This window comes from Silurus meridionalis, chromosome 4 (assembly GCF_014805685.1).
Source record: "Silurus meridionalis isolate SWU-2019-XX chromosome 4, ASM1480568v1, whole genome shotgun sequence".
NCBI classification, from domain to species: domain Eukaryota; kingdom Metazoa; phylum Chordata; class Actinopteri; order Siluriformes; family Siluridae; genus Silurus; species Silurus meridionalis.
In genome coordinates this window covers 4727162-4738268 of record NC_060887.1, presented here as the reverse complement: position 1 = coordinate 4738268, position 11107 = coordinate 4727162, and positions in this window count along the sequence as shown.

Sequence of the window (11107 nt, the reverse complement as noted above, 5' to 3'; positions counted from 1 at the left end):
TCTCATACAAAAAACATTGTTCTAATGAGTCCTTAAAAGTGTCTTAATGTGTGTGTACATGTCAATAAAACCAACAGCTTTTTCTTGGTAAACTTCCAGGTTTTCTGGATGAAGCTGAGACGACATGATCATTTTACTTATGCTCACTGAATTTCTTGTGCTAATCCATGTGCTCAATTATCAAGTACAGATGTTTAAGTGAATCAGGTTCTGCCCCACATTTAATTTAAACAAAGCACTAAAGCTGCAAGAAAATACCTCAACTTCAGTTTCTGTCAAATTCCTTTTCTTTAAGGACATCAAACATCACTGACTTTACTAAAGTGGATTTCAAGAAAGAAAATGAAGTGATTGAATTTTCTCTGTGATGAAGAGACATTAGACATGATTGTCATACAAAATCTTTATTTCCTTATATAAAAGTTGTTTAAAATAAAATTTAATATAAAATGAAGATGGTGAAACATCATGCACACTAAAGTACATGAAACGCTCAGATTTCACCATCTTCCTTTATTCCTGAATCATTTTCCATCTCTTCAAGTTTCTTCAACAGATCCTCAAGCTGTCGATATCAAACACTGGTACAGAATCCAGGATCTCTGTGCTGTTGTGGGGGTCTTCAGTATGATTCTGAGCTCCAGACTGGTTAAAAAAGCCATATTCCTCATTTAACATGGAAAAGATGTCGTTGTTGAGCAAAGTAATTTCCTCCTCGTCCTCGAGCTGAACCTCACTGCTTGTACAGTCAGACCCATAGCAGGTGCTGTAAACAGAAGTGCACAATTTTAGCTGCATATTAAAGTAAATGAGTGGCGATTATGGTGATTATTTAAGATGCAGAGTAAAACTTCATTTGCATGTCATTCTTCTGAAACTGTTCCAATGCAGTTTACTAACTCACTTGGTCTGGCAGAAAGTCGACTCAGAAACAGAAGGGAAAAGAGGAGGATCAAAGCAGATGTCTTTAGGAGACAGCAGTTCTTGGTGGCTAAGGCCGGGGAACTGATCACTAACTTCAGGCACGAGGTCATGGACTGGTACTTCTTCTGGCATGTTCATGACTATGTGGTGGTTTGGTTGATGATCAGGTCTTCTCTGTGAGTCACTACTCTGCAAACTGCCTTTTCTCCTTCCTTCTTTGGAAGCGGTTTATAAACCCAATCTACATGATAGAAAAGAAGAATTTAAAGAGTAAGAAGCAACATAAAAACAATAAAAGTGTCAGAATTGATGCGTTTGTTTTGTTATTTTGCCATTTGTCTATAAAGAAAGTTCACCTACCAGGAAACAACTGTTCATGTTCCTGTTTAAGCCTCCATGATTCAGTGTAGTAGGGTTTCTTCTGTTCTTCACTCAGTTTGTTCCACGCGATCCCAAGCTGCATGCTGATCTCTGCAGAGCTGCTATTTGGATTGGCCTTGGAAAAGATGGGCCGCTGTTTCCTCGCCCAAACCATGTAGGCATTCATTGGCCTTCTGATGTTGCCTTTTTTATCTCTGCACTTGGCAACGTTAAATTTATCTACAAAATAAAAAACAAAGTTTAAGTTAAACAGAAATCATTATAAACTTCTAGTTAAAACAGTGAACAGAACAGAGTCATGCAAAACTGCACCAGTCTTAAACACACACAATGTTGTAGTACAAATATTTTATAAGTGCTGCATTACTCAGTCAGTACAAAATCATTTTATATTTCCTGCATGACAGATTGATATTTAATGTGGTTTTAGGAACTAAATGATAACTATATTTCATTGTCTCTGTACTTGTTCTCTGTACAATGACAATAAAGTTGAATAAAGTTGACAGCAGGAGAAGCAGCTGTAGCTGTTACCCGTCTTATTATCTGTCATTATTTCTCCTTCTTTCTTCTGAAAGTCGCTCTTTCTGGCTGAAAAATCTTTTTTGGCGTCTTGGAGAGCGGATTGTTCAAAACATTGACGCTTATCACTAAAAACAATTAGAAACATTTTAGCTGTTTGTTTGCGCTTCATTGCTGTGGTCAGTAAATGTTTGTGTTGAACTGCAGAACAACAAAGTTGTCATGACAATAAAAGCGAGTCCAGGGCGCTATCAGAGATACTGATGTCACAAAAGAGGCGGGGCTTCAATGATTCAAATGCAGACGCGGAAGCTGAAAACGGGTGGTGTTAGGACATGCTGAAGTGGTGTGTGATTGTAAACCCTACATGAGTTCCTATAGCGCTCCTGTGTTTAGACACAGTAGGGTATTAAAATATTTTGAATTATATTATTTAATAGAAATCAATCAATGTTTGCAGTTTGGAATGTGATTTTGATAAAAATGTGGGGTTTAATTTGAGGTGTAATTAATTTGTACTGCATGTGGTGACCTGTTGTTGTTATACTTAAAGTGACCATTAGGGGGAGTAGAAGTGCATTGAAAATAGAGAATGAGAGAACACGTGATTAGCGCGTGTCAGATGTGTGTTATGAGCTATTAGAAAAGAAATCATTCATTCATGCTACCTGGCCTCGTTTCCTTCTGTTTCCTGACAACACTGCACTTTTAACAGACTTTATTTCATTTTCCTTAGATTATTCATTATACTTACCTTCTCTGAACACAAACAGATTTTGTACTTAAACACATGGTAGTATTTATAGTCTCTTATCATCCTTCAATTATAATCATCTACTTATTAAGACGTTTGTAAGCAAGAAATTATCATAAGAATAAAATAATCTGGTAAATTAATCACAAGGTAAATTAACTGTAATACATATTTTTATTGAATACAGTCAGGTCCAAAAATATATTTAAAAAAGAAAAAACATTAATAAAAGATGTGATTGATTTTGATCTGCTGCCAGTCTTTTTACAAGCACTTAGTGTTTTCTCAACTGGTCCATAACTACACCATAATATGTATGGGATTTTTATATTGGTATTAAAATAAGAAACTAAACTCCTATAAAATCATCTCAGCAGTAATAACATCAAGATTTGGTGATTTCTGTAAAAAGCTTGGTGTGGAATGGACGTCTCTGTTCACCTGTGTACAGCAGCACATGGGGAGGACAACAAATAATGACAAGAAACAAAAAAGTGACAAACTTCATTTAGATTTGACTTTTCCTTCATCACCCTTATAGCTGACATGCCATCATTATACACACACAATGAATGTAACACTGATTTGAGGTGATCCATGAAAAAACACTTTCTATTAGTCAGTTCTATAAATGTTAGTTTTAAGACTAACGAGGCATAAAAACAATTCAAATGTTTACACGTGAGATTTGTAACACCACTTCCACAAATACAAAGTGCCCTAGTGTAACATTTGATCAGATATCAGCAAAAACAACTTCCTCCTTTCTGCTAAATCTTGTTATTCAAATCCTTGTTTGGTCAATTATTCCCTGGTTCTCCTACAGCTGATGTTCTACTGTATACACAACACATCATCTACAGGAATCTTTGATATTCCCAGACCTGAGGTAAGACACTGAACAGGAAAGAGTGAGATGAGACTTTAAACTGTTGCTCAGAGACGAGTCCATAACATCTTCTCTTCATCTTCTTCCTCTTGATCGCTTCATCTTTTTCCTTCTCCTCCTGATCCCCTGGTGTTGGACAGAAATCCCTCTGTAACCTATAACATAAAGCTGTTCAAACACTATGTGCTCTGTATTTATCTCTATGTGAGGCTCATGACTGGTAGGAGACGAGCTGCTTGGAGGAGACTGAGTCCTCACAGGGGACGAGCTGCTTGGAGGAGACTGAGTCCTCACAGGGGATGAGCTGCTTGGAAGAGACCGAGTCCTCACAGAGGACAAGCTGCTTGGAGGAGACTGAGTCCTCACAGGGGACAAGCTGCTTGGAGAAGACTGAGTCCTCACAGGGGACGAGCTGCTTGGAGGAGACCGAGTCCACACAGGGGATGAGCTGCTTGGAAGACACTGAGTCCTCACAGGGGACAAGCTGCTTGGAGTTGACCGAGTCCTCACAGGGGACGAGCTGCTTGGAGGAGACTGATGCTGTGTCCTGTCTCCGTCTTCCTGTGTCTGAAGAGACAAACACACAGTGAGACGCGTCTCGTAAAAGAAATCTATAATAAATATCACCTTCACCACCAGCTTGTGTGTTTAAACCTGAATAAATCCACTATTAAACCATTAAAAACATTTTTAACAAGTTATCACAATTTATATTTGCGTAAATATTTGAACACTTTATCTTTTCCTAACACTGTTTATCAGTTCATTTCTGCTGAACTGAACCCATTTTTCTTTCCTCTCAGTTTAACAGCAGTTACTGAAGCACACAGAGGAACAACTCAGTCATACACTACACAGATTTTTAGTGAACTATAAGTAAACTTATGTACGAATGTAACTTATGTTATCTTATTAACTTTAATATAGTTTTATTCACCTTTTAGTAAAAAAGTAGACGTTTCTAATAAACTAACAAACACAAAAGCAGCGCTAGCAAACCCGGCTAGCATGAGGCTAATGATGATGTCTCCTACACCATTAGCCGAAAGGTCCATTTCTGCTCACTGCAACATTTATGGAAATATTATCACTCTTTACTATCCTTCTTTCTTTATCATTTATTTATTTTAGACAAATGTATCCACTTTTCCTGCAAGTCTGTGATCTTTATGCTAATGATCAGGAGTAAACACAACATGAGGAACATCACTTTTCCCCTCTTCACTCCGGTACCGATGGTTAATAATAATTATAATTATAATAAATGATAAACTCTGTGTTTTAAAGAGAATAAAATCCATAAAGCTCGGAAACTCACCGTTCCAGGTGTCGTACAGTTCATTTCATCCCGGCAGAGGGTCTTCATCCTCCACCTGGAACACGGCGTCTCTCGGAGCTACAGGAGGAAAATCCAAGTGATGCTGAGGAAAGAAAAGTCCAAACAGATAATATCAAATATATAATATGAAATATTTCATATAATAAAAAAAAAGTAATATTTCAGAGTTGAATCCCAGTGGAAACGCGACTGATCTGAAGCTGCTGCTTTTCAACTGATACACACTGTGTGGTCAAAAGTATTTGGACACATGTCTTTTCCAGACAGATGTGCTTCATAAATTCACCTAAAATGCGCTTAAATGCACCATACAGCCAATTAACATGCAAACTGTTGAAACACTTCATATAAACAGAATGTAGAATCACTGAAAGCATTTTAAATGGGATTTAAATACCCGCTACAGAGGGAAGCAGGAGCTTTTCTGTAGCTATTATTGCTTTTATGTTCATGGCACAGGACCAAATATCAGTTTATTTTATTTTTCCATAATGAGCTGGAATAAATCATAAATGCTGTGGTGACTCCAGTGTGTAATGCTGCATAATGGCACTGCTGGAGGATTACGCCAATGGAAGATTAAGGAGAAAAAGAGTCTCCAGGGACCATGATGATTTCCTGGCCCATGATGATGACTGGATAATAAGCTGATTTAGATTCCTACAGCTGTGCTCCTGGATCTATGTGCTGAATTGGGTCCAGTACTACAGAGGGAAACACACCAGAACCATGCCATCCCCGTCCAAATACAGGTCCTCACCACTCTGGGGTTAATGATAACAGGTTGTTTCTAGTGGGAAATGGCAGACAGGGAAATACTTTATATAAATATTATATATAATTAACTTTTTCACAAAGACCTTCATTAGATATAATATAATTCTATTAAATCTCATGCTATAGGTCTGGTATCTGCCCCTGAGTGTCATAATGCCTGTCATTTTGGATGTTATTATTAAGGTGGGTAGTTGATACATCAGGTTTCCCTTCACTGTGCAAGAACAGGCTGAAATTAAAATGCACTTTGCAGCAATGTTCAGTTTTCCAAATGTAATTAACACAATTGACTGCACTCATATTTCTGTAAAGACTCCGTATAAAAAGGAATTTGTATATGTTAATAAACAGCATATGATTTCTGTTAAGGTGCAAGTCATATGTGACTCTAACACGACCCTCACAAACATTGTTGCACGCTGACCTGCTTCAGCACATGATTCCTTTATCCTGACACATAGCAGTGTAGGGAACAGACTACAGACAGCTGCAGGACGTGATGACTGGCTTCTTGGTGACTTTAACAACATGTAGAAATTGTAAACATTGTCCTGATGTAGTCTATAATATGACAGGTGACAGAGGCTTCACCCCTCAGATGCTCCTCACATTCTTAAATGCAGATGTGGAGCTCTGGATGTCTCAGGTGGAAGACTTCTATACCACCCGTTAAAAGTGTACAAGATGATCAGGGTGTGTGGTGTTTTGCACAATGTGGCACTGAGGACCAGTTTCCCTCTCCCTCCTGACCTCCCTCCCCCTCAGCATTATGACCCCGAGCCACAGCCCCCTGCTCCACAAGGTGGAAGAATCCATGAGGAGGTCATACGGTGTTTGAAAGGAAGACAAAAATCATGGTTTAACTTCATCTTTTAATAATTGTGCAATTTTACTTTTGTCACATTTTCCCAAAAGTTTATCATGTGGATTTTAATTATTTAGTTTAAAAGCATCCTCCAGTTGAGACACACTGATTTAGAATCAGGATTTAAATGATGTCGAACACTTCAATAAACAAGTGATTTCATATTTTAGATTTTTATTGATTTTATTAATTATTATTGGACATGGAGAGGTTTAGCTTTCAGTTCCTGTCCTTGATTTTTTTTTTTTTACGGGAATGGGTGATAGTTGTCTGATCCAGTGCGGCAGGGGAGCAGATATAGAACTGTGAGACTTCAGTGCAGACCACACCCCAACGTGTAACCTCAAATCCCCATCGTGACATCTCGATGAGAATACCATTGAGTCTGCTCCGATTGTGTGAAATTTGTGACAAAGGATAGGACGAGAATTCCAATCACGATGTTTCGCTGGTTCAGTTGTCCATAGAACATAGCCACAGAAGGTGATGGTGTAGTACGTTACAAAGGTGCTTTGCATGACAAATTCCGTGAAGAGAAATCTGTGAGTTCTCGGAGCAACCAGCGAGCGGGCAGGAACTCCAAACGATTGGGCAAGGGTAATAGCCCTACGCACATGATAGATACGGGTGATCAGCTGAAGTCCAGCAGGAAGATCATAGACAGAGTTCTGGATGGAATCTAGCCACATTCCATCTGGGGAGAACATGTCAGCGTGGTGCAGAATGTCCATCACCGGTCTGAACCGGTCCACATCAGTTTCCCAAACGAATTCGTCCTTTTCTGGAGGAAACCTGAACCATTTACGGGGAAAATGAGGGAACCGTTTACAGGTGGGCTGCTCCAGGCACCACAGGCAGTGCTTTTGAAGAAGAAGGCAAAAACAAGCATCGCAGGTAGCTCTAGAGGTGTCAAAGTCGAAGCGATACCCCTCAGCACATGCTTCAATGTACCCACAAGTGCCTTGACGCAGACGCATACCTTTCAGAAGCCTCCTTTGTTCACCAGCTGCCATGTTCCTGCACACAGCATAAAATACACACAACAACAACATGATTTATATACAATATAATCAAAGGCTCAGAATTGAAGCGTAGAAAGAGTTTAGTGATTTTAGTTATAAGGAAACGTTTGTTACAGTCATTTTTTTCTCATCGACTAGGGCCATAATCCCTCCATCCAAATCCACAAAGATGTTTTGATCCATATCTGTGGAGATGTTTTCTGTAGAAGACTCTTCACCTGTAATTTTATACACTGGGAGCTGTACGTATTGTCTAAACAATGACAAGGAATTCCACAACAGATAAAACATGACACGGCTGCAAGGATTATTAAAATTGTAGTCCCAGTCTGACCCTATTCTACTCTATTTATTAGTATATTATGTTAATTATACTTGGAGCAAACAGGTTACATGAGTTTGATTAAAATATGGGCTAAATAGGTTAAATTAAGCTACTTCATTGTGTCTAATAGATTCTATACTAAATATTAGGTCAATTTGTTGGATTATTATAAAAAGTTAAACTATAAAAGCTAAGATTAGCTAGCCGGCTAGTTGCCCATGCTAATGTCACTAAATAATTACTTTGTACTTTTCGAGTCTTCTACTAAATAATCTACAATATTCTGCCATAATTATTTAGACGGCTTACCAGGTACCTGTATGAAGAAATGTTCAATAGAAGAGAATTTGTAATGTTTTTTTTAGTTGCTGCTAATCGCTGCTGCTTCTTGCTGCTGTTGGTTTGTTTGGTGGTTGTCAATTTTAGTGTCTCTTTACTTACAATTGGTAAATTCACAAATGAGAAACAAAAGCACGCTTTGAATTATATATACGTGTCACACTGTGACATCACACCTAGATGCCCCGCCCTCTGTCGGTGACATCATCATGTCACTCACTTTAGTTTTCTCTCTCTCTCTCTCTCACATACACACACACACACACACACACACTCTGCGCATGTACAGATTACAGAGGGAAGATTACGCACAATCCGGAAGTTGCCCCGAGAGTAGCAACATTCTGACCACCTGCTGGCTTCTTTTTGAGAGACTGCTGAAAGGAAATTTCTTGAACTATCTATGGACTCAGACTCGGTCGACCTCATTGTTCTGAATAGAAGTGACCGAACTGAACTCTTGAACCGAGTCACTTGAACTGAATCTAAGGAGTCAAAATCATCGAATCAAATCTTTTTAAACTGAATTGACCAAACTGAATGGACTGAATTATTAAAATTAATATAATAAATAGTTCTTTCTCTAGTGCTGAAGTCATATTGCTGAACAGCTGTACAGCTTCCTCCAGTCACTCTCGGGTTTCCATCCTCATTTCTCTTCCCTCACCTAAGAATCTTTGTTTCCTCAGAGATTTTCTGCGACTCTTTGGGCTTGTAGAGGTTCAGCTTTCTGTTTCTGCTGTTTCTCATAGTCAAAACCCAAAGTGCCCTCAGCTGAGCTTCATGTTTCTCCAATTGCTCTTGGTTTCTCAGAATGATCTTTTTGATGATATATTTTTATGGAGAGCAAAATATTTTAGGTTATTTAAAGTTGAATTTTATTTGTTCTGGAATAATTTTTCTGTCTGTTTTTATTAATATTTATGTTCAAAAAGCATTGTTTTAGTGTGTTCAATAAATGTTTATCCTGTTCGGCCCGCAACCTAAAGTGTGCTTTGAGTTTTGGCTCCCTGTGCAATTAAGTCTGACACCCTGATATAGATAAATATCATTAATTATTAATAATAACATAATTAAAGGTAAACTGAGCACATTTTTTATCTCAAAAGTGTGTATTAAACTGGTAGATCTTCACATTAGTCGATACCCAAGAAGTAGCTCTCGGTGTCAAAAAGGTTGGTGACCCCTGATTTATAATCTTGTTACTTTTGTCCCCACATGAACATATACATTTTTATATTTAGTCATTGTGATTTCACCCTTTTACATCGTATCTCTGTTGGTTTCTTTTATTCAGCTCCATCTCACAGACGTTCTGGGACAGCTCTTAGGAGCGTTCTCCTCCGACAGTATCGTCAATTTCAGCTCTTCTTCCTCACCACTGAGATTGCTCCATTTAATGAACATCTCTCTACTCCAGCTGTTCCAGAGAATAGAAGCTGTTCACATCGTGAAGAATACTTTTACACGTAATATGGGCACACAGACTTAGTCTGACCCTTCTGCTGTTTATCATCAGGTGACACAGACCGACAATAAAGACTATGACGACTCCTGTATTCCTGCATCAACTCTACTATCTCCTCCTTATCCTTCATGTTGGTCCCCTACTGATTATTCCTACTTCCCCCATTCTCTCACCTGATCATTATTATTATCCTCCCATATCTTCCCCTGAGTCTGATCCTGATTGCTCACCCATGTCTTCTGCAGCAGCAATGGCCCACAAACTCTTCTTTCCCAATAAACATGCTTAAGTCTGCCTTGTTTTTGTTTCTCCTACACACTCATAACATTAGTCAGACCCTATTCTACTCTATTTATTACTAACTGATTATTATTATTTTAATTATACTTTGAGTAAACAGGTTACATGAGTTTGATTAAATATGCTATACTTATCACCAGTGTTGTGCTGGTTAATAAAAAATAGTAACTAGTTACAGTTACTCATTACTTTATTCAAAAAGTAACTCAATTAGTTTGTTGATTATTTACACCAAAAAGTAATGCGTTACTGTTAAAAGTAACTTTTTAGTTACTTTTTTAAAGAACCTTCTTTAATGTTCCCATTAATGCCCTTTTATGTGTTATGGTCTACAAACACAAAACTGACTTAAACACAAAGTCATTTTAAACACTATTTTATTAAAGTCAGAGCAGCACAAACTGAATATATCACAAGCATTTCTGAAATAAATAACAAAACAAGCTGAATAATATATTCACAATCAAAAACTAAAGTGGATTCTGCATCATAAAAGCTGTTGTGTTGAGCTCTTAAAAATGTTCCTTTCACAGCTGAAGTATGAAAACTATCAACAATGTAGAACAGAACACCGGGTTAGCTTCTAGCTTCTAGCTCCTCAGGCATGGAGTTTCTGGAGGTGTTGCTATCGCAGTAGATACGAGCTTCAAACCAGAAAGACACAGCTTACATTAGACTAAAAAGTTTTTGTCTTTATACTCAACTAAAGTGAAATAATGAGCATATTTCCACTTTGAGAAACTCGTCTTGCTCTCGCCTCGACTCGCCATTACTGCCGCACAGACCTGAATAAACGGAGACACGCCCACAGTGCATCTTCTTTGTGTTTACAGTGGTTTATCCTCCAATACTACACTGCGTCGCTGCTGTAAACAGGTCAGACTGTAGTCTACACTTCAGCCGAAATTCATTCATTTAAAAAAGTAACAGGTAACGCACCATACGGTAACGGTAATGGAGTTACTTTATTTTTAACATGCACCAGGACGCCGCTGTTACGTGTCTGTGCTGTTTTCTTCTACTCCCCCCTCCTTGTGTTGGCTCTGTCTTCAGCTCTCTACTATATGTAGGTGGAGTCACCTGGGAAAAAAAGACCAATGAAGAGCAAGAGCCTGACCAGAGGAGGCGGAGCCTACAGTTCAAAAGCAGCCACTTGAAGTGACCACTGTTTGCTGGTGTAATTTAACAATAGATTAAATAAA